Here is a 5,276-nt window from a genome sequence, read left to right on the forward strand (position 1 = left end):
TTTCTCTTGGTAATAATATACTTTCTATAATCTAACAACTTTCACTAGATCAAATCATCTACTTTCTCTAATGTTAAACTTTCAATAGACCAAATTTACGACTTTCTCTAGGTAACAAACTTTCTCTAGGTAATATAAACTTTCTCTAGGTAACAAACTTTCTCTAGGTAACAAACTTTCTCTAGGTAATATAAACTTTCTCCAGGTAATATAAACTTTCTCTAGGTAATATTAACTTTCTCTAGGTAATATAAACTTTCTCTAGGTAATATTAACTTTCTCTAGGTAATATAAACTTTCTCTAGGTAATATAAACTTTCTCCAGGTAATATAAACTTTCTCCAGGTAATATAAACTTTCTCTAGGTAACAAACTTTCTCCAGGTAATATAAACTTTCTCTAGGTAATATAAACTTTCTCTAGGTAACAAACTTTCTCCAGGTAATATAAACTTTCTCTAGGTAATATTAACTTTCTCTAGGCAACATAAACTTTCTCTAGATAATATTAACTTTCTATAGGTAACAAACTTTCTATAGGTAATATTAACTTTCTCTAGGCAATATAAACTTTCTATGAGGTGTTTTTAAGTTCTACAAGGAGAGAAACAGAATCCACTTTCTCTTACTTTCATTACAACTTTCACTCTGCTTTTACCTCCCCCTAAAATATGTTATAATAGAGTGAATTTCTGTAAACTTTGTGTGCATGGAGAGAGAGAGAGAGAGAGAGAGAGAGAGAGAGAGAGAGAGATGTATTTTGACACACACACACACACACACACACACACACACACACACACACACACACACACACACACACACACACGGGGTTACCTGGAAGCCATAACAGAGTGCCATTGTCCATCTGTAAGCTGTGCCCGGGTCAGACAGAGCGCACGGGGTGATTCGGGGTGTAAGCGACCCACCAAACACAGTTGGCCGCGTATAAGCTGGACAGCGAGGCGATCTCTGCCATGTTGTGACCACAGGACAACTAGTTCCCCATCTCGCTTCCATGAACGGAACCTATGGAGAGAGACAGAGAGAGACAGACAGACAGATAGACAGAAACACAGACAGACAGACAGAAACACAGACAGACAGACAGACAGACAGACAGACAGACAGACACTAACCTCAGATGGACAGTGGTGGTATAGGCCAGAGGTGTGAACGAGAGTGCCAACTTAACGTAACTATTAAGAAAGAAAGTCGTGGGCGTAGTGGGCGTGGCACACTGAGCACCCGCCCATCCTGGTCGGCACTCACACCTCAGAGTGCCTGGTGACCCTTGGCACCTGTATAGGGGGAGAGTGGCATTGGTCAGAATTGGTGGTTTAATTTTTGACCTCTAATGAGTACATGATGATTTAGCCCCTTCAAGACACTATGGCAACTCATTATGGCAACTCATTATGACAATCCAGTATGGTAGTGTAATATGAATAAATATTATGGTAATTTAACTGTAGCAACTCACTATGGCAACTCACTATGGCAACTCACTATTTCAACCCACTATGGCAACTCACTATGGCAACTCACTATTTCAACCCACTATTTCAACCCACTATGGCAACTCACTATTTCAACCCACTATGGCAACCCACTATGGCAACTCACTATGGCAACCCACTATGGCAACCAACTATTTCAACCCACTATGGCAACTCAATTATTTCAACCCACTGGTGGCAACTCACTATTTCAACCCACTATGGCAAACCCACTGCGGCAACTCAATTATTTCAACCCACTGCGCAGAACTCACTGGCAAACTCACTATGGCAACCCACTATTTCGTAAACCCACTTGCGGCAACTCTCACTATGGCAACTCACTTTGCCCCAATCTGGCGGCAACTCCACTATTTCAACCCATCATGGCAACCCCAATTATTTCAACCCACTATGGCAACTCCACTATGGCAACTCACTATTTCAACCCACTATGGCAACTCACCATGGCAACTCACTATGGCAACTCACTATGGCACTCAATTATTTCAACTCACTATGGCAAACTCACTATGGCAACTCACTATTTCAACCCACTATGGCAACTCACTTTTGGCAACTTCACTATTTTAACCCACTATGGCAACTCACTATGGCAACTCACTATTTCAACCCACTATGGCAACTCACTATGGCAACTCACTATTTCAACCCACTATTTCAACCCACTATGGCAACTCACTATTTCAACCCACTATGGCAACTCACTACGGCAACTCACTATTTCAACCCACTATGGCAACTCACTATTTCAACCCACTATGGCAACTCACTATGGCAACTCACTATGGCAACTCACTATGGCAACTCACCTGCCATGAACGCCGCAGGTAAGGCCACTGGAGGCACAACTGACAGCTGCACACCCCGGACTGCTGCGTTGGTGGAGAAGATTCCGTCCGAGGTCGACCAGCTGCAGGAGACAGGTGGTGTACTGTCAGCTGAGTAGACAGATGGTGTTTGACGGGTATTGGACAGGTATTGGACAGTTAGATGGCTCAACAGATGGTGCTTGAGTTATATGACAGTTTTGACAGGTATTAGACAGTCAGATGGTATCAACAGATGGTGCTTGAGTTATATGACAGTTTTGACAGGTATTAGACAGTTAGATGGTGTCAACAGATGGTGCTTGAATTATATGACAGTTTTGACAGGTATTAGACAGTCAGATGGTATCAACAGATGGTGCTTGAGTTATATGACAGTTTTGACAGGTATTAGACAGTTAGATGGTGTCAACAGATGGTGCTTGAATTATATGACAGTTTTGACAGGTATTAGACAGTCAGATGGTATCAACAGATGGTGCTTGAGTTATATGACAGTTTTGACAGGTATTAGACAGTTAGATGGTGTCAACAGATGGTGCTTGAATTATATGACAGTTTTGACAGGTATTAGACAGTCAGATGGTATCAACAGATGGTGCTTGAGTTATATGACAGTTTTGACAGGTATTAGACAGTTAGATGGTGTCAACAGATGGTGCTTGAATTATATGACAGTTTTGACAGGTATTAGACAGTCAGATGTTGTCAACAGATGGCTACTTACCTCCCCATTCACCCGAAGATTCCGTATACACCCGCGAAATGGGCGTGGGCGTAGGGGCGCTGGCCACCCATAAGCTAAATATGAGGGTGGTGGGTGGGCCAATCCCCCTACCTGAAGTGGGTGTGGGGTACTCAACAGGTGTGCCCCATGTGGGAGTCTAGCCGATGCCCTGCAGGTGTGGGGATCAGGGGGCGTAGATTGGGGCGTGGGTTGGGAAGTCGTGGGCGTATCTGAGGTGTTATGGGTGGGTCTTGTTGTAGGTATGGGTGGGATATCTAGAGTCCCACCCGAGCACAGATCAACAATCAGTTCTGCAAGCTGAGGGTGGGAGAGAAAATGGGTGTTTGAGTCCTATTGAGTACTATTTACGGGTGTTTGAGTGCTATTGAGTACTATTTATGGGTGTTTGAGTCCTATTGAGTACCATTTATGGGTGTTTGAGTCCTATTGAGTACTATTTATGGGTGTTTGAGTGCTATTGAGTACTATTTATGGGTGTTTGTGTGCTATTGAGTACTATTTATGGGTGTTTGAGTGCTATTGAGTACCATTTATGGGTGTTTGAGTGCTATTGAGTACTATTTATGGGTGTTTGTGTGCTATTGAGTACTATTTATGGGTGTTTGTGTGCTATTGAGTACTATTTATGGGTGTTTGAGTGCTATTGAGTACTATTTATGGGTGTTTGAGTGCTATTGAGTACTATTTATGGGTGTTTGTGTGCTATTGAGTACTATTTATGGGTGTTTGAGTGCTATTGAGTACTATTTATGGGTGTTTGAGTCCTATTGAGTACTATTTATGGGTGTTTGTGTGCTATTGAGTACTATTTATGGGTGTTTATGTGCTGGCTGAGCACTATTTATGGGTGTTTGAGTGCGCTATTGAGTAATTATTTATGGGTGTTTATTTGCTACTTGAGTACTATTTATGGGTGCCTTTGAGTGCTATTGAGCACTATTTATGGGTGTTTATGTGCTATTGATAATTATTTATGGGTGTTTGAGTGCTATTGATTTACTATTTATGGGTGTTTGAGTGCCATCGAGTACTATTTATGGGTGTTTGTGTGCTATTGAGTACTATTTATGGGTGTTTATGTGCTATTGAGTACTATTTATGGGTGTTTGAGTGCTATTGATTACTATTTATGGGTGTTTATGTGCTACTGAGTGCTATTGAGTACTATTTATGGGTGTTTGAGTGCTACTGAGTACTATTTATGGGTGTTTGTGTGCTATTGAGTACTATTTCTGTGTTTGAGTACATTTTGGATGTATTTTGAGTACTATTATTGCTTCAGTATGAGGTTTAATCCTCTGAGTACTATTAGAACCACTGAGTACAGTATCTAACCCTTTGAGTACAAGATTTTAACCCTTTGAGTACAATGTTTACCCCTTGAGAGAGAGAGAGACAGAGAGATAGACAGAAAGACAAACAGACAGATAGACAGATAGACAGATAGACAGACAGACAGAAAGACAGACAGATAGAAAGACACAGAGAGAAACAGACAGACACATAGACAGATAGACAGAAAGACAGACAGAAAAACAGACAGACAGACAGATAGACAAACAGACAGACAGACAGACAGAGAGACAGACAGACAGACAGACAGAAAGACAGAAAGACAGACAGACAGACAGATAGGAAAGACACAGAGAGAAACAGACAGAAAGACAGACAGACAGACAGACAGACAGAAATACAGACAGACAGAAAGACAGACAGACAGACAGAAAGACAGACAGACAGACAGAAAGACAGACAGACAGACAGACAGAAAGACAGACAGACAGAAAGACAGACAGAAAGACAGAAAGACAGACAGACAGACAGACAGACAGACAGAAAGATAGAAAGACACAGAGAGAAACAGACAGACAGACAGACAGACAGATAGAAAGACACAGAGAGAAACAGGCTGACAGACAGACAGACAGACAGAAAGTCAGACAGACAGAAAGACAGACAGACAGACAGACAGACACAGACAGACACTGACCTCATTCCTCCAGAGCAGGTCAAGTCTATGCCAGGTATAATCACTCAAAGCATAAGTAACGTCAAGTATTAGTGTAACAGGTCCTGCTCCAAGGTCAAGGAGGAGATGTGGTCGACCACCTTTCAACTCAAGAGCGACCACATCACTTGGTGTACCTGGTGTGGCCGGGATGTGGTCAGGGCCAGAGTA

The 5,276-nt window shown here is 42.0% G+C and overlaps 1 protein-coding gene across 1 annotated transcript in view; it reads right to left on the reverse strand.

The window, feature by feature from the left end:
• Positions 1 to 849: 849 nt before the first annotated feature.
• LOC121859797 (putative neural-cadherin 2) overlaps positions 850 to 5,276 on the reverse strand; it is a 10,645-nt gene continuing 6,218 nt past the window's right edge. The window contains exons 7-11 of the mRNA XM_042356774.1: positions 5,088 to 5,276; positions 3,077 to 3,394; positions 2,332 to 2,432; positions 1,139 to 1,300; positions 850 to 1,028 (exon numbers count right to left, since the gene is read on the reverse strand). The exon at positions 5,088 to 5,276 is cut by the window's right edge and continues 199 nt beyond it. The gene's annotated coding sequence lies outside the window, so the exon portion shown is untranslated. The remainder of the gene's footprint in view (positions 1,029 to 1,138; positions 1,301 to 2,331; positions 2,433 to 3,076; positions 3,395 to 5,087) is intronic.

Source organism: Homarus americanus, unplaced genomic scaffold (genome assembly GCF_018991925.1).
Source record: "Homarus americanus isolate GMGI-L3 unplaced genomic scaffold, GMGI_Hamer_2.0 scaffold30997, whole genome shotgun sequence".
NCBI lineage: Eukaryota > Metazoa > Arthropoda > Malacostraca > Decapoda > Nephropidae > Homarus > Homarus americanus.